The sequence below is a fragment of the Stigmatopora argus genome, chromosome 13 (assembly GCF_051989625.1).
Source record: "Stigmatopora argus isolate UIUO_Sarg chromosome 13, RoL_Sarg_1.0, whole genome shotgun sequence".
Classification (NCBI taxonomy): domain Eukaryota; kingdom Metazoa; phylum Chordata; class Actinopteri; order Syngnathiformes; family Syngnathidae; genus Stigmatopora; species Stigmatopora argus.
In genome coordinates this window covers 11,118,154-11,141,181 of record NC_135399.1, presented here as the reverse complement: position 1 = coordinate 11,141,181, position 23,028 = coordinate 11,118,154, and the positions used below count along the sequence as shown (strand labels likewise).

At 40.7% G+C, this 23,028-nt stretch overlaps 1 long non-coding RNA gene across 1 annotated transcript; it reads left to right on the top strand.

Annotated features, from left to right (window-relative positions):
- The first annotated feature begins 764 nt into the window (after positions 1-764).
- LOC144086633 (uncharacterized) lies at positions 765-21,117 on the top strand. Its single transcript, XR_013304547.1, has 4 exons — positions 765-866; positions 13,753-13,898; positions 18,118-18,196; positions 20,309-21,117. It is a non-coding gene; the product is annotated as an uncharacterized LOC144086633 (long non-coding RNA).
- The last annotated feature ends 1,911 nt before the right edge of the window (positions 21,118-23,028 follow it).

Sequence of the window (23,028 nt, the reverse complement as noted above, 5' to 3'; positions counted from 1 at the left end):
GGTGGCCTGCATTTCAGATTGTATCGCTGCTCAACATTTGTCACCTGTCAAATTATTTTCCCCCTCGCCTGTCGTGTTCATTTGTCAAAAGAACCTCGCTCAAACTCGCCTGCTGCTTCACGTTCGAGTAAATCAGATTTTGGGAGAGGGGGGGGATTCTTTTTTTTGTTTCATTAATGATGATGCTATTATAATAAAACTACAGAGCTCTAAAAATGCCATTTATCTGAATCATAACACATAATGAATGACTGAACTGTCAAGTGTAGATGAGTCAACGCTTTCCAAAAGTACTATTAATATAGTCAACTGCACAGGAATGATAATTGTTGGAGAAAATAACATAGTTTTTTTCTAGAATTTGAACGGGAAATAAGCATAAAGGCTTCACAATTAACTGAACTCTCGGGCTCTTCAATGTGAGACTAAAACGGTATGGTGAAAGTGAGTAATTAAATAAAAAAGCTTTTAATTGATTGTGTTAGTTGATATGAGGTCAACATTTTTAAGTTGAAATACTTTAATCAGTAAAGGAATGGAGAATGAGAAGAAAACTATATAGAATAAGTCTTAATTCGAATTTTGGTGAAAATAAATATCTGTGGCTGATGGAATGGTTTGAATCTGTCAAGAAGTATAAGGGGAGTAAAAGTGAAATCACAGAATAATATTCATTTTGGTCCATTGCAACCCATGTTTTCAGTACTTACACAATGAGATCGTTAGTTAAAGTCCAGCAAACAAAAACCTGCATTATTGTTTTAGGAAACGCACCACGTGGGAAGTGAGCGCAGTGGACGCAGAAACTGCAAAAATGCATCCCAACACAAAGAGATGGTGCATTCCTGGAAGTGAAACTTTCTGAGGTAAAAGTTGATTTGTTTTTTTTATTCAACGTCAAAATATTTCCACAGTGCCTGCTCAACTATTTAATCTTTTTCATCCGGCTACTTGAAGGCGCATGTGAATTATTGCCGTGTATGCTATACACATTTATTCTTCCCTCCCGACAGTTTTATGGAAGTCATTATCCGCTTTGTGGCCGAGGCTGTGAATGGAGAACCTGTAGGGGGTTTTATGTGTAGCCAGTAGCGCCTCCATTCACCACATTTAATATCCCCACACACTTATGCACAAAAAAGACAGGTTGGCATTAGAGGAGGTGGTGGTGCTCGTGTACGGGGCAACCAAGCACGGGGCTTTGCTGACACCCACAGTGCTGGTTTTCGGCCGTGTGAGGGACTTTTATTTAGCTCAGGTGCAAAGGCTCATTATGGCGGCGGTAATTAGCGGCAGATGTAGCTGAGTGAGGCGACGGGGGGGAGGGCCGGAGGAATGAGGTTTGAGCCTTTGCACCGTGGCGAGCCTACACGGGGGTCCTGTCCAGGGATTCCCAAATCCCCCTCCTAAGCGCAACCATCGCACCCGCGCTTCATTTGTTAGTATCGACTCAGCAACGGCTATTAGGCAGCCCCGAAATCTGCCTACTGCTGTGATTTACTGGGCATCTCCCAACCTCAGCTATGTGCACAACATCTACTGGGACATTAGTGTGCTATGGAAGGACTCTGAGCCGCTTAAAGCCCTTTTGAATAGGACGCTTTAATTGGACTATAAGATGGCAATCTGCATTTTTATGACTGGCCACAAATGCCATCAAAAAGCCTCAGAATCAACCATAAATTTTCTTTAAAATGTAATTAGGAGCCCCTTTTTTTGAATCAAAAAACCATCAAGATGCGCATTAAGGAAATAAAATATTGACTTATCAGATATATTATGGCCTGATTGGACAAGGTTCGTTGCAGTTGGCTGCCTCTAGATCCATTAAGAGCATCCAATTATTAAATGTTTTTAAAAATATGTTTAAAAAAAAATATATATATATATATATATATATATATATATATATATATATATATATACAAACACATACATACACATACATGCACATACATGCACATAAATACACATACATACACATACATACACATATACAAACATATACACATCTACACATATATACACATACACATGCATACACACACACATACATACACATACATACACATACATACACATACATACACACACATACACATACATATACATACATACACATACATACACATATATACACATATATACACATACATATACATACATACATACATACACATACATACATTAGCTTTAGCCTCATCTAAATCTCCAGTACAAAACTAATGAGAACACAAGACTGACAAGATGTAAACTTATATCAAAGACAATTCATCAAATAAATTGTCATAAAATAGTAAATATGGACCACACTGACCTGAATTAAACATAAAAAAATTTAACTGACACGAGCTCGTCAACAATATCCTTCAGGTTGTTTTCTACCTTAAAGTTTAAAGCTTCCCAGCATGAATGAGAGATCAATGTGTCTTGAGTAATAGCTCTCCATGTTGACCAGAATCATCTTTGGAGCCAGTCATACGTCCACTGGGAGAGTCCCGTCCTCCACGGGACAACAATACTGGCAGCCAAGTCTACAGCTGGGCGGCCCTTTTTTTATGTTTTTATGGTCTTGGCCTTCCCCTTGCTAGTGAGGCAAATGTTGGCCATCAAACAAAACAATTTATGAGCCAGTCTAAATTTGACCTTGGGCCTCCTTAACTGCCATTGTCCCCTCCCCAAGAAAATGCAGAAAAACGTACACACACACACACACACACACACACACACACACACACGAAGAAGTTGCAAGTTGTTGCATGTGATGAATGTGCCTCAAGAGAAGTGAAGTCTGCTCTAGTCGTTGACTTGCTGATGCAACGAGGCGGTGACCCGTTGGGGCAGAGCATGTTATTTACTGCCACGCATTCTCCTCCTTGACCATCCCATTTGGATGTCCTTCTCTTGCCACACTCACTTGTTTATTGCAGCACAAAATCACAGGGTGCATACCACATTTGCGATTTGCTTCACCACAGGTTTGGTTGTAACCGCTATCACAACATTTGTGGGAATACTCACTTGGAGATTGATAAACAGAGTAGTTTGATGAAACCTGACATTGAAAAAGAAATAGGAATTTAGTGATTTTTTTTTTTCAAATAAGTAGAGCAATCTCACTAAGAACTTTAAAAAAACTTTTAAAAGTAGTAACCATGGACTCGGACTGACTCTCAATAAGTTGTTTTGTTTTACTAATACCGACCACTTAATATCATAACATACATCTGTATGATCCATGCAACTTTTAGTGCAGTTTTCAGAGGCAACCGTCCACATCTTTTTCTTTGCCCCTCAGAATGCTTCAATATAAAATAATTAAAATAAACAGTATTTTGGCGGATCTTTTATCGAACCAGCGTATAGTTGTATACATTACATTATGGCATCTAGCCAAGTCAACCTGTTCAATGTGGGAAACATGAAATATTCATGCTAGCAGGGCGCATTGTGTCATGCCTAACATCAACTTAGTTCAGTTTTTATTTTAAAGTTTCACCTTGTAATCAAATGTTTTGACAATGCTTTAGATAGCCATGTTCCTATTTGAGTGAGGACTCTGTATTGAAAAATGGGAAAAAACATAAATTCTCGGTAAGCGAACTCTAGCTTTGCGGTAGTTGGCCATCGAGCTCTGTCTGGCAAATGACAGAACCGATTGGGAATACTGCTATTAATAAGGTACATTTTAGGTTTATCCTATGGATCCTAAAGTCTAACATAGTCGTAGTAATCTCGATAGTCAAGTGAATGAACGAGTAGTGCGGCCGATCCACAAGTCTCGGCGCCGTTCGCATTCTTCTCACGCGTTTCCCATTGAAATGAAGGCTTTACTAATGTGTATCCTTTAGTGAGAGAACCCCATGGAGATGCATTAAAGAGATAAATTGGTATCATCCCCAGCGTGACAGACTCCTCATCTGTCCTGGTTCTCCTCCATTGATCACCATTTATTTTATTTGTGTTGTTTCATTATTAGAGGGAAGACAAGCATTGCATTAATAAAGCCCTGATGAGGAAGTTAAACAGATATGGTTATGCAGGAAGCATGTGAGGCTCCAGCAGCGTGTCTGCTCTTGTATCTTCTTACACGCTGGATATCGCCGGCGGGTGCTACTCATCGTTCAATGTCCTTCTAATTCAGTTGGTAACAATGAACAGTACCTCTTGAACTGCTCCTTCTTCTTTAAATAAACTTCTCAAACACTTTCTCAGAATGTGTTTGGCAAAGCACGGGGATGAACTCGGTATTGTTGTATAACATCAAAGTTTCCAATATTGTCAATACTTGGATAGAAATAATTCTAGGCACACGTTTTTAGGCTTACTTTTGAAAAAGTCCTGAGGAGAGATAAGAGTTTCTTGCTGTGACTCACAAATTCATCACTCAATTGTTCTCATCTTACGTACATTTGCATCCCTTGCCAATGTAGTTCATATTCTTAGGAATACATCATCAAAATAATGTGGGTGTCCCCTTTTAATAGTCCAGTGGACTTTTCTTTGTGGACGTACCGATTTCTTACTTGGGCTCTGGTGACGATTAATGAGACCAACATTTCAGTCCTAATTACCACTAAGATCGTTGTGCTGTAAAAATGTAGCGTTCAGACAGGAAGCAGCACATTTGGGATTTATTTAAACTAATAGTAGATGACAAGTTTGGAAACAGTTAAATAAAAATGTGACCAAATAGATTGAATTGATCTATTTTTTAAGTGATCATTTTAAGGTGTTAAATGACCTCTTCTCCACCTCTTAATTAATATTTTTATTATAGTCTTTGTTCTAGTTTTATGATTTTCCAATTTTTTTTTACTCCAATTTAGGCGTGATCTTAAAGCATTACTTCATCATAACAGACAATTTATTTCAGGTTGAAAGAATACTGCTACACTAGCAAATTATTAACTTGGCAGGTAATCATTTGAATTGAACTGAAGTACATCGTGTTTATTTATTGTCCCCATCTTGAGTGGCTCAAAAGTCAATCGAAGTCATCTATGGCAAATAGCTCAGTTTCTTTTGTTAGAAAAATGGCAACATGACGCGCGTTGGGGGGCATAGCTGTGCGCGTGGTCAACGACAGGATGCGGTTGTCGACGCGTCAAGGGTGGTCAGACTCCTATTAAGCTCATTTTTACTGCGGCACCTGGAGCTAGTGATCCTCAGTTGTTCTTTTCCTCAAGCACGGGTGTGCATGCATGCATGTGGGTTGACTGCAATTAAGATTGCGCCTTCATCTTCTCCCGGTGTGCAATTAGTGCTCTGCCGCTGTTTGCTCTAATTGCTCTTTTTGCTAAGATTGGTGTGAAGCCAATGATTGGGATGGCAAGAGGTTTATCTCCTTTCCTTTACTCTGCCCCCTTAAAAAAATCATTTGTAAACTCCCCGGTGTAATTACAGATACCCATGATTAATTGTCTATTGAAATTAGCAAGGATCTGGGTTTCATTTTCACTGCAACAAATATTAATTAATGTTAACGCTCCCCTTGCCTGAACCCCCACATTCCACTTATGAAATGTGGGCTTCAAGTCAATAAAATGGATGAGATTGACACCGTCTTTCATAAAATATATTAATTCAAATTGGGTTTCACGGCCATACATAATATTTTCAACAGAATGATGGAGAAGGAAAACCAAGCGTAGGATGTCAATGATGCCTCATCTGTTCGCTTCGAGGTGTCGGGAATGTGCAGTACAAAGCAGAAGCTCACCTTTTGTTGACTTTAGAGAGGCAAGAATAGGCAAGATTAATTCACTTATATTTATTTAATCTGTTTCATGCAAAAAATGACACGTTGAAGCAGTACCATATAATCATATTCAGGATATTGTCACGCTCTAATGCAAAGAACGCAATGTCACCTTGAATAAAGCAATGCGGCCCAGGAATACATTTGGGTAATAATATGGAAATGTACACTTGGCGCTCTGAATTAGAATATCTCCATACTCTATCAAGTAGAAAACATTGACTTGAACTTCAACCTCTGAATGTACAACTGTAAAATACATGAATCCAGTATTATGTTGAATAGAAATATTCATATCTTTCTTAAGGAAGAATTGGAGCAATATCTAAATATCGTGCTATTTAAAGTTGTCATGCACCCATAATCCAATTTGAATTGTCTTTTATTATTACAGTGATGCCTTGCATATTTGGGCTGTCCCAAAAGTCTGGATGCCATATTTAAACATTTCCCAGCCTTCCTTGGCCCAAAAATCTTTTGGTTGCCATTTGACCTTCATCCCGCCTTCCTCAAAGCACGTTCAGATAAAGGGATCACACCTGGTAGATCAAACAAATCTCAAGATCTGCGGACAGACATGGAATGAAAAAGCCGTAAAATAAGTGTGGCATAACTTGATCCGCGCAGTGATGGCGCACACCATCGCTTGCAACCGGCAATACATCAGTGCCAGAAAATGCCGGACGTGGAGACGCTCTGATTGAATCAGGGGCCGTGGCGGCTCATGGGAGAGTTCATCTAGAGCCAAGTGGTGGCCTCCCTCGCTCTCTCTGAATCTTTCTTAACAATGTTTAAGGACTTTCAGGTCATTCACTCAACGTCTGCCTGACTGGGAAAAAATGTCTTTGGAAAAAGCACTACAACTAAAACACTAAAGAAAAAGAATACAAGTTGTGACTCTAAAGTCCAATATATCAACTTCAGTTTCTACAATATGATAATAACAAAGGCATATTTCATTGTTTGTGAAATCTCTGCGAAATTTTAACTCGACAAGAGCCTCAATTAACGTAGTTTACAATCATACTCCTAGAAATCAAACCCTTTTCCCCCCCTCGGAACCACAATCATTATCCGCCTTCCACTGCTCCAAGGTAAACTGTGTTGCTATGGTTACTTCCTCCTGCCTCCCTCGTAAGGTCAGCAGCCGAGGCGAACTCGGAGCGTTCCTTCAGATTGGAGCGCTGTGTGTAAATCGTCTCCTCCTACTGTGAAAATACTCAATTAGGTTTGCTTAGAGAAAATGATTTGTTGCAACAGCCCGTGCCCAACTTGTGTGACATCAGCGTTGCCGGGGCAACATTGGCTGATTGCGGGGCCTGGAATTAGGTATTGATCACAGGAGGGGCCCCGGTACCGGTGAAGGGACTGGGAAGTGGTCGGCCGCTAGGATTTACACAGCAGAGGGGTGGGGGTGAACAACCTGCACACTTTGCCCCTGCTCAGAGAGCTGAAAGGCCCTCAGGAACCAATTTACACAGCGCTACAGTGCAATATCTGCTGCAGTCAATAATGGAAATCTGATGGCCCCTGTGCCATCAATGTGACCGCTCCTCTACCTCTCGTTAGAGCACCTTGAAAGTTCTAGGGCAATCCTTACACACAATGGATTTCCAATGCAGTAGGCATATTTTGACTTTGCTATTCTCTGTGTGCGTAATTACAGCTCTAAATAAGATGGCTACCTCCATTCCGACGCTCCTTGACTGTTTGTTTCCTTGCCTCAGATGATCTCGAATCGCCTTTTGGAAGCAAAATTATGCAGCGGTGTGGATAAAAATATAAAATTTGTCATGTACTACAACCGCTTTGAATCATTGAAGTTTTTTTTTCATGCCATGGTCGGCCTGTAAATCATGTCGTGCCAAATTAATTATTTTTGGGGGTGTATTTTGTGCCTTTAAGAAGGTGTGGCCTTGTGAGTTACATCAGGATATCGTCACAATATATAAATATCATATTCTAAATCTCATTGCCAAGTTAAATTGATGCAATTCAGTTAGGTATTAGTCTCCAATTGAAGGCAAAAGATATGTTCATCCAAAGACATTCGTTAATCAATCTCTACTTGTTTTGTACATTGGAACTCTAGGATTAGTTCAGAACTGGTCCCACTGTTGGAGTTGTCATCAAAATCTTGGGGAGATGAATAATTACAACTCATGGGAACCAAAGACTCTTGCCCAATTTGAGACAGATTTATTTCTTGCTCAAGTGGTGTGTCTCAAAACGTTTTCCTTACACAGACAAATCATCTAGTAGACGCCCATTGAAGCACTCCCTATCTTGGCATTGCTTTGCAGTGCAATCCCCAATGAGACGTAAACACATCTTGACATCTGAGGACATTTAACCCCACAGCCTCATTGTAGCCAAATTTCCATTTTTACATGGGGGATGGAGGTGTCTCTTTTCTATTAAAACCGAGGCGGATACGCATCGATTCTGTAATAGAATCCAGCTACCGCCACGTGTAAAATTCCAGGACTTTAATGTCATGGAAAATCTCCTGGGGTTTCCCCAATTCTCTTTTGTTGAGTATCAAAAGAGTTGAAGTTGTACTAATGTCAAGATGATGTCGTGATGCCTGCTTAGTCATTGCTGTCAGCTACAGAGTTATGAATCATCATCTGCATCATCATTGAGCTTCAAGCATTTGATTTGATGATTTAGGCTGATGTAATCAACCAGCAGTTGGTGGGGATGGGCGGTGCGGCAGTGGGAACAAAAATATGTCACATTCTCATTGGTTGAGGTTGGGTGCTAATGTTAATAGTGCCTAACATACCATATTCATAGAAAGTTATCAAGTTTATGTTGCTGCTCCCAAAGAGCCCCAAAAATGGATGTACAGATGAATATAGACATTATTCTAGGATCCTTCCAAAATTAGAGATTTTTCTAAAATAAGCCTTTGTTTTTCAGATTTTCTGCTTTAATCGCAGACTAACAAATGCTTGATGAGCTCAGTTTACTGATGTAAATAGTTAAAGGGATAAGGTGGGCTACATATTTGTATCATTTGCATGACAGGGTCATATAAAATAGGGTAAGACTGTCTATTTTAGAAAATAATCAACATTCTTTTGGAAAACTGATAGTTTCAAGCCCAGCCTATCACATGAATTGTGTGTTAGATTTCAGATTGAATTTATTAAGGTGAAGTGGAAGAAGGTTAAAGCCATTTTAGATGATATTCCAAACATAATTGCAATTTTGTCGTCTTAGATTCGGTCCCAGTACAAGTCAAGATGCCGAGAAACTGAATATTTTAGTATTTTGTGTAGATGGGAAGATTGGGCGGGACATAAAATGGCCCCCAATACTGGAATGACCCACAAATCAGGTGGATTAGTTCCACCTCTAATCGAGAGCCAATGGAAGACCAAATATTGTTCCTTTCAGAGCTGCACCACAACGTTGTATGTCTCCCAGGCTGCTCATCAATTTCCCTTAACATTTTTATAGTATGAAGAGCAATCAGGTTGTCAAACAGTGCAGCAGAAATTTACACTCTCATCAACAAATGTGAAAACAAGGTGCTGTCGGTCTATGCATACATCATTCGCCTAACACATTGATGTTCTACTACATGGCTATTAAAATGCTAACTATAAATATAAATACTTGCAATAAATACCAATCAAGCTTATTTATATAATCCAAAGCAATACATTTAGTGCTGTAAAACTGACGGTATGCGTCGAAAATGACACGCAGTGATTTGGGCATGCCCCTTTGTGTCCAATTCAGTATCTAATCATAGCTTTGAAGAATCTTGATCAAATGAAAACCTTCCCGTGTCTGCGTGAAAACGATTGCGTACGTTCGCATCCCGCCTGTGAGCGCATCCATTAATTTTCTTCACTTTTTCGCCCCCTTTCCAGTGTTATTACGTGGCGGCTGGCCCTGCAAGTTTAATGTGTTGTACATCTTTTTGCTCTCATTCCTGCAGTGAGCTCAATGTCATCTCTTTGTTGTCTCCAAATGCAATCAATGAAGGTCCTGCTGGCCCATCCACTCAAAGTCAGAGGCAACCTATCGAGGGCCGCGCAGAGCTCTTCTGTCAAATCTCACAATCAAGCTCATATTTCTTCGGAGTCGTGTTGTGCTCGTCTTCACTCCGCTTTGTGGCTGCCCGTGCACCTAATATACAAAAGATCTATTGAAATATGCATGAGGCTTGGTGATGGCGGCCACTAAAAATACACTCAAATAGGGAATACATTGACAGCTCTGTTATTGAGCTCTCCTTGAGCTCGCTCCGTCACAGCAGCCATCGCTCTAGAGACTCATGCATTATCAAAAGCATGCGACACCTAGCTGTGTCTTACACACTCGGCCCTTGCTCGCCATTTCTCCCCGTTTGCCTCGCGGCGCATGGAAATAAGCAAAAGTATGTTTAGTCACTAGCGTATGTGGAAGAAAAAAAAGGAAATTAAGAATTCATTTAACTTTCAGAACAGTTTTCCTTACTCAAGTCAGTAAATGGGTGATTTTTTGTTTTGTTTTGTTTAATGAAATAATAAATTGTACCTAAACTTATTGCACAATGTACAATTAATATGGGATGAGAGGTGCTAAATTTGATGGTTCGGATGTGGGTGGGAGGCTAAGTGAATCTAAATGGTGTTCATCTGTGTTTGTGTAGTATTGTTTGTTTGAGAAGCACTTTATAAATTAATGTTAGGATATTTGATTGGGGGGGGCAAATTCATTATCACCAATTAACATACATTTTTACACAGGCGTTTTTTTTAACTAACTGTTATTGTATCCCTTCCATTATTAAATTTTGGTCACTTTTAAGCCTTATGCACCTGAACCTTTAAATGTTTATGGTAATCGCTTTATCTTCCTCTAGGTGAGTCAACCAATTTATTCCCATTTGCAAACAATTTTCTCCTCAGAAATAATAGAAAGAGAATATACTGACCAGAGAAGTGCATTCGTCTTTTAATTTGAAGTAACTGGTGCAATATATTCTACCTCCGACTTTGGTACCGGCAACAAAAGTGTGTACGCGGTAAGATTCAAAACCGCAGGGAGACATTTGTAGCCGTCAGTCGCCTCACCTCTGTAATTGGGCAGATTTTGGAAAGGTGCTACGGAATACACCCCAACAACTTTAATAAGTTGCACAGTCCGGGGTTCCAGGTTTTTGTTCCCAAGGTGCTGGTTGGAGTTTGCCAAGATTTATCGCTTAAACATTGTGGAGCACTCGTGCTAAAGCAGACAAATGTCTTCCTGCTCCGCGATGCCTTCCACAAGCATCAGAATCAGGGCAACAACTCCACCTTTAATAGTTATCTATGGAGTCGCTCGCATGCAATGAACACCCACATTTATTTCTCAGCTTTCTCCCAATAAGGCAAAGTGGATCAATTAGTGCAGACTACAAGTTCAGCATCTTTACACATAGTATCAATTGTTAAGTTAAGAAACAGCAGGTCCCCAGATTATCTCACTTGTGAACCTCTTTTCCACAGCCAGCCACATTTACAAACGATCCTCTGATACACACAACCTTGGCGCACACCTTCTCGCTAATGGCCCACAGATTGATTTTTAATTAGCAGCGCTTCTGGATTACTGCCAATTTAAATGGAATTTTATAAATAACGGAACGCTTTTTGGTTTTTACCTATTGAAATCCGTCAAGAGAGTGAACAGCACAGAACGTAACAAGCATGTGAGTTTATCGCAGCAATATATCGGGATTTCTCTTGAAAGTTTTCTGAAAGAAAGAGAGGGGGCTTCACTGTGGACAAGGAAAGTGGGTCGGGTCAGATCTTCTGAAAATTCGAGGGCAATGAAACGTCAGCTTGCATTAAACAAAGCGCTTTGCAAAGAGCGACTCTCACCCGTACTCGGAGTCCACTGGACCCTAAAGTACACCTAACTTTGTTGAACTAGGTCACGACTGACACGGAATGGTGGAGACAGAAGCAACTTTTTCGAAAGCAGAGCTATTCCCTCAACAAAACACTTAATTAGGTATGCCCATATCATCTCGTATCAAACTCCTTGCGGAATAGACGTGCCAACATTAAAATTTTAGGAAAAGACCCACATAAACCACACCCATCTGTATAACTTGCCATTTAGTGTTAGCAACTAAACAGTATGACAAGCGCCACCACAACTCTCGCACTTGATATTATATTCCACTTATTCATTTCTTCTTTTCCCAAAAGCTGTTCAGCTCTCACACAAACAAAAACATGTGACCTACCAATCCACTCAACAGTAATTTATATGTGTGATCCATCATTATCATCTTTTATTATGGCCAATGCTGGAGATATGTATAATTCACAAATAGGCTAGCAGTGTAGAGATGACAGTGAGGGAGAGGGATGTCCTTTAGCTGCGTCCTCTGCCTTCACCACAGTCTCTGTACGGGAAGAATTTAAGAGGGACAAGCCTTGGAATGGGCAGGGATCTGGGGACCGAGGGGCCTGCCCCGTCAGCCCCGCTGCATTGTGGGCCGGCAGTATTCCCATTACTAGAGCTGAGAGGAGGAGAGAGCGCCAGTCCAGTCATGTGACCCCCTTTGTATTCAGCGCCTATAAGTCACCGTCTGCGTGCTCGGATTAATCGGGCGCCGGACACTCCCCGGGGTTTGATCCCCCAGATTAATGCAACAGGGATTACCGGCGTGGGCCTTTTGTCTCTTCACGCCCCCCAAATTTGTATCCTAGCAAAGGTTGAGTCCTGCGTTTATTTGGGTAATGAATTGCTGTAATTAATGCACCTATTGATTTCCCCTCAAAGGCCAGGCCGATTTTCTAATTTAAAGGGAGTGGGAGTGTTAGCAAGAAGATGAGGAGAGGGGATGGAGAACCCGGTATAGGCAAAACAATTGCACTAGCAGAATGAGAGTGTAATTGTTCAATGAATCACATTTGAATACATTCAATTAAATCTTTCAGGTTGAGAGTGCACGCGTGTGTGTTTGTGTGTGTGAGGTGGGAAGGGGGGGATTGCTGTGGCGTTATATCACCATGCTTCATGTTGTAATAAAAATGTAAATCCTTGGAGGACATCTGAGAGCCAATGGGGGCGTCACATCACAGAACTCCGGTGTCACGCTAATAACCACAATGCAATTTCCTCCCACAAACAGCGAAAGTGCATTAGCATATAATCTGCCGGAATTATGACCATACTAATCTCCATCAAGGCGTCCTCTCGAAGGAATTCCGTATCCTTGCCGTCCTGTAGCGAGATTTTACAGTTTCCCAATGCCTAGCCGTAATTGTTGTATAATACACACACACAGAAAAAAACAAAACAATTTGTAAGTCTCAGTCAGGATTGTGTGTATGTTTGATAAATGTGCGCCGTGCAACTCTAGCAGGGCATTTTGAAATGCTTCGTACGTCCTTCGCTCTGCAAGTGTGTGTGGCCTGTGTAAACACCTGCTCGCACCTGACCAAAGAACAATGAACAAAACAAGCATGCCATCTATTATTCCTCGTTGGCTTTCACCTCAGGAATGCCCCCTTGTGAGTAATTACTACAAAACGAGCCTTTGACCTTTGCTGTATATTGAGGTTGGGGAAAAACATAGAAGTTAACTGAAATATCGTCAATATTTTTTAGATGGCCGAATGCCTAACGACAGCTAAATGTTTTATTTTTGAAGGGTGTGTGGCATCTGACCGGCTTTTTAAATTTGTATTACCATGAGATATTTACAGGGCCTTCTTTTACTAACTTGGCACAGTCATGTATTCTTTATCCTCTGTAAAGATGACTAATTTTAGCGACACAATGGCCATTTAATTGATGTATTATGACCAAAATACCATACCTTTAGCAAAAATTTGGTTAAACTCATTGTCTGCCACTATGGTGATAAATGTCAAATCCCTTTTAACTGAGAGATATGGCAGTGAATGATCATGTTTCAATGCCATAAACGCTGACATCAGACAAGGAGTCAATTGTGTTCATTCATTTTCAACATTGCTTGTCCTCATCAGGGTCGGGGGTGCTGGAGCTTATTGCAGCTGACTTTGGGGGAAAGACGGACGACATCCTAGACTGGTCGCCAGTCAGTCATTGGGCGCAGATAGAGACGAAAACACAATCGCACCAAAGTCAAGCAATCGAACCACTACAACATCGGGTGAGTCAATTTATTTATAAAGTACAGTTATATTGAGTGTCATTTTACATGATTTGAGATATAGAACATGGTCATGGAACAAATTTAAAATCATTGTGTTGACATTTTGCTTTGTGTACTGCGGCTCTTTTCGTCAAGACCTCGCAAGCTTTAGTTTCTCTGGGTGATCTTTCATTCCACTGTTATGTGACATTTTCTCAAAAGAGTTTGACTCCATGACATGGAATTAATTTCCACAACATTTAACTTTGTGTAGTCATGCACTGCCTAAAGTTTTTTTTTATTGCTTTCACGAAATGTGTGCATTTGAGCTTACCTCTATTTGAAATGCTCTTAAAAGAAATTGGCTCATTCATGATGATGATTACCTGAGACTCACATTATCTGTCAAAAGCAGAATTCAGATTGAAACATTCATGGTTTGCTATCAGTTGCAATTATTAAAATACGCTGCAGTAGCAATTTTTTCAGAGCAGCTTACATGTCTCATCAATAAAAGAGCAGCATCCGAGTCTATTGCTACTGACTTTTTTTTTTACCTTTCCAAGAACAATTATGATGCCTAAAGATTTATTATTATTACCATGGCCCAGACTTTGTAAGAATGTGCAAACTAGGTGCAAGACTAATTAAGCAGACCAAATAGCAATGACGGCATGCCCCCACTGCCATAGCCAAGTAAGGGCTTGAAAAATGGCTCTGCTACAATTCAATTAATCAGTTGTATTTTGCTTAATTTTGTTTGACGTTGGCAGAGGGAAATGTCCTCTGGGATTGTGTGTCCTTTGACCGGTAATGCTTTAGTAATTCTTTCCTCGGTAAGGCCTGTGATTGAAACAATCAGTGTGCGTGTGCGCTCATTGATTGCAGTTTTCCTCCTTTTTGCTTAACCTCAGTTGACATATATCATGAATTGGCCTATCATTTTTCTGTGTATGGCAAAGTGTTTTTGTGTGTGTGTGTGTGTGTTTTTTTTAATCCATCCAGTGAGTAAACGTGGTGATTGCAAAGCCCACACAGCCACGAGTGGAAGCTGATTAACCTTTCCGTCCCCACAAACGTGACCACCGTGGCTCCCCTCCACACCAAAGAATTGTTCAAGACCGAGATGTTGATCTCTCAGTGATGAATTAAGAAAAGCGTAGTAATTACTAAATGCTTTGGACATTCCGGCGAGATTTTTCAGCTCTGCCACACAGGTTTTTGTTTTGGCTTTCACCTGGAATCCTGAGGCTCTTTGCTCTTCCTTAACTTTGTTTTCTCTGACACAGATTAGATCTGCCACCCCATTACAGATTCATTTTCCTAATTTTTCATGTCTGCGCCGTGCCCCATCTGCACAGGGCTGATAATTGTGGGGACCAGCCCTGGTGATTAACATCAGCAGAATTAATTACGCCTGCCATTAAGGCTCCAGGTTGCACACAATGATCAAGAGAAATTAACTTTCTCCCAGCCTCCTAAATCATCTCACCTTCAAGTGGAGTGATGGCAAAGAGACAGGACGGGAGTTGCGGACCTCCGCTTCTTTAACCGAAACATGAAGTGACCATCCCGGACCCCGAGTGCGTTATTCGTGGGCTGGTGACTATCAATCACATCGCCTTATGTGGTGGGATGACTGAAAGGTGTCCTGGGCCTGCTGACTAATGACGCTGGTCCGAAGCCACCCTGCAGCACAGAGAAGACTGTTTTTTCTAGCCAGGGAGGACCAGCCAGATGCTGAGGGTCTTGCTTCACCTGACTGAAACACACTCACACCTGTGGTTAGATTCTGACATACCACATTCGAATGAGATAACTGTTGTGAATAAGTCATATCTTCAGGTAAATTATATCTTAGAAAAATATAGAAGCACAAAAATTGAATCACAATCAATGTTCCCTCTAATTTTTTGTTTGTCTGGGCAGAAAGACAACCTCCCTGAGCACACTGAGTACCGGTGTGAGCAACATCATCATTGCTCGCTATGGGCACACACCAGTATCACACCTGCCATAAGCTGGTGCAAGTCTACTACACATAAATGATTTAGTAATAATAAAATGTAATGATTAATAGTATCTATGAATGGGCGGCCCAGCGGATGAGTGGTTCGCACGTCGGCCTCACAGCTAAAGAAAAAAAATAAAAAATTGGGATTTTATTTTGTACGCTCCATATGATTTGCTGTGTGCAGAGAAGACGATAAGTAGTGCGCAATTGCGCATGCGTGCAGCTTAGAGGGAACATTGATCACAATATAGTAGGAAAGCATACAGTATCATGTCATCCAAAGAATTTTTTGCGCATTAAAAAAATTTATTAGACTTGTGTCTTTGCTAACAGCAGAGAGTAAGTTAAGAATGTCGCACTTTAGTTGTTCAAAAGGTGACTATGGCCAACGCTAATGTAGCAACATGCTCTTGTGGCAGCAAGACCCGTCTTCATGTCTGGAGGAGATAAGCAAATTGCATTTGCATCATATTGACTTGTCAAGGTTAAGTGGCGTGTACAGGAGGGCAGAGCTCCCCATTTTTCTCAATGACTTTTTTCGCGACGATACAGAAACAAAAGGAAGGAGAAGAGAGATGTCTTGACTTTGGAACTCGGGGCCACATCCAGACAAAAGGAGAGTTGGCAGGGTGGCAAGCATGCGACGCGGGCAGACAGGAGACGCCTGTTTGCGTGGGGAGGTTTTGGTTCTCTGCTCTCGTTTAGACTGATTTGATTTAACTCTGCAGGATCTAATTAAGCTGAGACCTAAAACCTCTTTGGAGTTTCACCAGCCATATTATGGATGTCAGCCTTTGAAAAATGGCCCTCACCCATCGGATCTGAATGAGTATTTTTATTTACTCTACATGTGTGGTTTAGGTGACAGCATGATGACTGGATTTTAAGGATGTCGTTTTGATTGAGGGACACTGTTTTAGAAAAATGAAGTGGGGGGGTGGTAGGGGGGGCGGTTCTGTGATAGACCGCATGATTATTCCTTCATTAAGATGTTAAATATAATCTTCATTACTTTGCATTGGCAAACACCAACAATAACATGCTGTGAGGGGTTTTATTCTATTCATCATTCATTTGTGACTCTTCAGAGAAATTCAACAGGCTAAAATCTGGCTAATATAAATTGAAATTAATCATTTCTGTTTAAAATGATAAAACATTTATCAAAATGTTCAATTCTCATTTTTGTTATTTATGTAGTCAAATCTTATGAACAAGTGTTTATCAATAAAATTATCCAAATTCTGTGGTTAGGTATAGATGAGATAGCATTGATTAAAGTAGGCGTCTAAATCCATTTGAACTGGATTGGACGCCAATAATCAGTGAACGGGCAGAATGGGACCATATTTTTCCATCTTAAATTTGCAAACTAGCTTTCATCCCGTGGTTATCGTCACATGGCTTCGCCTACCTCTAATGGTCCTGTGCTTGAATGCTTTGGAAAATCCCCTGGACAAAGTGTAGTCAGCATGTTTTCCTAAAAAGCACAGGAGCAGCAGTATCATCAACCCTTTTCATCCAACATTGATGATATCACAAGATTAGAAGACTAGTCAGCAATTATTGAAAGAAAAACAGCATTATCACAAAGTATTCACAAAGACATTTAAATATGCTTACAACCTTTTTTACACCACATCTTTCATGTATAACAATTTTACATCCCCGTACAGGCCACCGAACACATGCATTAATATATAATAGAGGACATAATGAATGCAATGCATTATAATGCGGGATGAGTGGGAGAGTTGGGCTTTGTTTCCATGTGCAAAAAAGTTTGGAAGGCATCAAGCCTCGTTGGTTAGTGAGTCTATATCTAGGTATACGTACAAATATTTTTGGAACATTTTTGAAACAAAGTGTCAAAGTGGCTCATAATGGAGTAAAGTGGAAATTGCAAAATCAAACAAACTGAAGGAGTAGAAATGTATTTTTCCCCCATTGGTTCATATGGGAATCAATGAAACGCGAACAAATCTTAGGTTGATGATAATTTAATAACTCATTCAAGTATCATATCTTGGACACTAAAAAAAGAAAATTGCATCACGATCCCTTTTATACAAGCACGTAAAAGAACTCTATACACTAAACGACGATCAATATAATGTATAATAAATGCCATTTTACAAATGTTTTATGTGTCTATTTAGACTGTTGTAAAATCACTGCATTTCTTCCAGTTAATTTAGCCATATGTTTCTGCATCCACCCCAGGAACCTCATAATGGTCGGAGTGAGACACTCCAGAAAGGGTCACGGCGTGACATTTACTGCCCTTTCGGTGGAGAAACAGGTAAGCAGTACACAGCATCTACAAAGTAGTCCCCTTTGACACCAGCACTCTACAAATCAAGGCTGAGAGGACAAGCCAGAGAGAAAGAGAGAGCCCAGTACACACTCTACCTAGCTTTAGACATCTGGGATATATCTACTTGTGTTTTGTCTCCATCACCCAATGGCGGCGTCTGATCAGCTGCTTTTTAGTCAACACGTTGGCACTCCGTTTTCTTCTCCTACAGCGCAGTGGGAGGTATAAGCCCCTATTGAAATTAGTCACTCTAGTTTCACTTATTAGATAATGCTTCCTGTATTGGAGTGATAGCAGGCAGATTTACAGCTGGGTGGAACTATAGGCATGTGCTCATTAAATAGAGGATGCCATCACTCCACGCCACTGCCGCACGCTACATGTCACGCGTATCCTTTACCACCCACACGCTGAAATCCACAACATCCTTTAAATCTGTCAGTGCCGCCCTAAACTGGGGCTTCCACGTTCTGCATCCCCCCCCGACTTTAGGCAGTTTTCGCACTTGGATGCGTGCATGTGGTGGGCACATATGGAGGATGACGCTCAGGTGTGGGAGTGGAACATTACACATGTAAGCATCACCCACTGCTCATTGTGTGTGGACGGATGTGGAGGCCCATCCACATGTGGAGAGGTGCAGGCGTGACGCTCATTATAGAACCGCAGTGTACAACGGGCCAGATAAGCATGAGGGGACAAGATAAGGAAGGCATGCTGCATGGATGCAACAAAGTTCACTCAGATATTGAGATTCTTTCTGCAGATGAAAGTGCGCGCAGCTACAAGTCAAAATGTGGGCAGGACACATTTGTTAGATCATCACCTCCACCTGTTTGTCTCAAAGAGCATTACAGTTTCCGCTTCCTTTATTTATGTTATGGAAAGGGGAATTCGGAATGAATTTCCTTGATACTGTCAGAAATGGTAACATAGTGAGCATTCACGGATACGGTCTGAATTAAAGCGCCCTGTGATTTTAGTAAAAGAAAAAATATTTTGCAAACGAATAATGCATGTTACGTTTAAAAAAATGAAAGCTACTTAAATTATTCGTGCTGTTCATGAAGTCAGTTATTGCAGCTCTTACATATTTTTAACAATGCGATATTATGATGATTGCTCCATTGATTATTCAAGTAATCAGAACTAGTTTTTTTCTCGTTGTTTTAATTATAATTAGGATTCAGCGAGATGCATATTTTGGGGGTGAACCATTCCATCAAAAGTAGACTTTAGGGTCAAACATTGAAAAAATAGTTTGGGTTTTTGAAATTATCCTCCCAATTTGAGGAATATTATTATCATAAGGTATTGTTCTTTGCGATTGACTGGCAACCAATTCAAGGTGTCCCCTGCCTACTGCCCATGGTTGGCTGGGATAGGCTCCAGCACCCCCATGACCCTAGTGAGGACAAGCAGTTCAAAAAAATGAATAAATGAAGTCTTTTAGACATCGTTTTAAAAATCATGCATATTCTGTATGTGTGGCTATAAATGGTCCATGAAGATTCTGTGACATTTTCCAAATGGTAATTTGTTAATTGTACTATATTTCACCCCCAAAATAAAATTCCTCTAATATTTTCCAAATATGCATCTGTGGCATGTTATATGCACAGATTGCAAATATAATGATCCTCCATGTTTACTTATCTGAAAGTAAAGGAAAATGAACTGATGGTGATAATATTTCTCCAATAGTAGTGTGTGAAAACCCCACTGAGGTTTTCCACTTGTAAAATGACCCCTGCCGGTACCCGCTATTATACAACATTAGTCACTGACTCATGGGACCATGCAAGCGCTACGATTTTTATTATTTCATTGGGGTGTATATATTTGCAGTGTATATATTAAATAGAAATAATGCTGGGTTCGAGACTTGTGGCCACCGACTTGCAATTAATAGTGTATTCTTAGCCGAACTGTCTCCGAGCACCATCAAGCATCATTGCAGCTTCACCTGTTTGGTTCTTGTATCCTCTTCTGCACATTAGCGATGTGATCATTGCACTTGATAGGAAAGATAAATGTGTGTTATTGTTTGCGGAATGACAGCACGCCTCAATCAGGCCCTCTCTGCTGTAATCCCAGGTAGAGCTCTTTAGGTGCTGAGTCAGATAGCGCCTCTTCAATCCATCACGCTAGCTTTGTAGCGGGCAGGTGTACTCCCCGACCCCCCGAGAGACGAATGAAACACCTGCCCAGCGCAGCTCGGGACTTCATCATCCCGGCATCCCTTTGTCTCATTCGACCAGGGATCTCAACGTCGGGGCGGCGGAAAACTGTGAAAGCAGCACTTTTGGGCTCATTTGTTGTCTGTACACAGAAATTAGTGGCAGGAAGAGATCTCACATCTGTCCCCTTCCTCCTTTCCCCCCCCGTACACCCTGGAGGGAGGGCCATGACGCCTGGAACAGCCTTGGAGTTGCCCACATCTCTATAAACGCTTGTCACGGTGAAAGAGATGTGACGCTGGGTAGGACAGGAAATCCTTCCTCCCCATTCTTCCTTTTTATTTTCAAGAACATTGAGGTAATGCTGTCTTGGGCACGGTTGGTTTGTTTGTTTCTCCTTGGGTGAGGTCATATATACAGTACACATTTGGACATCCAGTTATCCTCTATTGGTGGTTCTCAATTTGTTTTATGAGTAGGCTGGGCTCTCTCTAGTGGTACACTAAAGATTGACTGAATCACATATCCAAGCAACGTTTTAAAGACCACAACAGTTTATTCATTAAGTAAAGTCCTGTTATATTTTCTATACATCCGTATTCTGTTAGGTCTGGTTTTCACAATCTTACAGATCATTGCACCCGTGACTGACTGGCAACCAGGCCAAAATGTAGCCCATTTCTCATTCAAAAGCAGGTAGAATAGCTTTAACTCACTCATGAGGAAAGATTAGATCCCCACACTACTTTTTGTGTTTGAACTCCAAATTGTGTTCAAAAGAGAGGCTGTGCTTGTGATGGTCACATGACTCGGGTGATACACAGACAACAACAAACTGCTTATTATTACTGAACGTGTGAGAGCGGTGAGTCTGAACATTTGTTTTCCTCCAGGCAGTCAATTAGTGGCCCTGTGTCAGAGCTGTAAATAAAGGTTTTTATTACAGCACCCTATCTGCGCCTCATCAATAGTCTGATGCATTGGACTGTTTCCGTGCACCGCTGCCTTCCCTTGCCATTTCGCACTAAAACAAAGCAAGACACGCAAGGTCATTGTGCCGGTTTAATCACATTGCAGGATTATGCTTCTTATTGGCAGTGACTTTAGCAAAAGTGCACACTACATAGTCACCAAATTCCTCCACTGGATTGTCCATTTGGAGATAACAATGTCTGGAATTTTCTGTCTACGTACATCGAGAGACATCAAATCATTCCTGACCTGAGGCACATTCAAAAGAGATTTGTCCAGGCTTACCTGACAGTGTCAAACACTCCGTCATGTACCTATCAGTATTAAGAGAATCGGTGAATATTATCACGCTGACAACATGTGTCAATGTCTGTAGCTTTGAGTTAAAATACGAGGTATTTGAGTCTTTAACTGTTATTGCAAAACAAACAAGTCGGAGTGAAGATTTAATGATCATTGTCCAAAAGGAAGCTATGGAATTAAAAGGGAAAGGTGTTCTTCCATATTATCCTAGTTTCATACTAAAAACAGAATGACTTGCTTTAGTAGAATTATTCCAAATTTCAAGCTAAATTGTTAACTTTCAAGTGCAACGTTAGGTTTGACTTTTTTCACGGTGTACGTCAATATCATTACAATGTAGATAGCCTGAACGCTTCCAATTTGAATGACATATTTAGCTGTCTGTGCTATGTTTGTGTACACAGAACATTACTTTTATTCCCCCAACAGAAAACAATGTTAAGATTTTGTTGCTGATGCTGTAGGTCTAAAGTGCCATCAACACCTGAGGCATCTCATTTATTTTATGTGTCCTCTGTTGAATGCAAATATGCACATATCAGTTGCACAGAAGCAAAAATGCACGGCTCCGCCAATCTTGTGTAAATTGAATGCTGATACTATTTATATTTGCGCTGATTTATACCCAGTTTCCTCTATGCGAGTGAGCAGGAAACAGATGCAAGGAATTGTTCTTTCCCTCAATTCCCAGAGGAGCGATTGCAGTCAACACCAATGTGTGAGAGCGGCTTTGTACTCGCATGTGAAAAGGTGTAGACACCATCTAAATGTACTGCTTGGTTTTCCTCTTCTGGATGTCCATTTCCTCCCTGTTTCCGTGTGCGTATGTCCGTCTGCCCAAAACATGGGTTATCTACTGTACGGTTAGTGCACGTGGGGCCAAGTCTATGCCATATCAGGGCAATCCGGGCAATGTAGACTACAATAACAAAATTTAAATAAATAAAATAAACAGTATAATGTTTAAAAATTGAGCTTTAATGAGAATTCCCATTGACCAAATGTTTTACACATAAAAATAATGTTTTATAGAAGTGTTCCCTAGATGGGAACAAAGAAATATATTTAAAATTTTAAGGTAACAGACAGCCATGTCATCACAGGGGGGAAATAACCGTTACTTGTCTGGAAGCCCTGTTGAGCTTGAAGTGTGCTGTGATAAGAGAAGGAAACCTTTGCTTTTTCGTGGACCATGCTGCCATCTAGTGAAACCTAACTTAAAAGAATACAATTCATGCATATATTTGGTAGTTTAGTGTATTTCAGAAGTGTGAGCTCTTTGTTGGACATGTTTAAATTGTAATGGATGTTTTGGGGCATTGTACTTTACTTTAGGTAGAGGTAAACCTTTTGGAAGGTGTG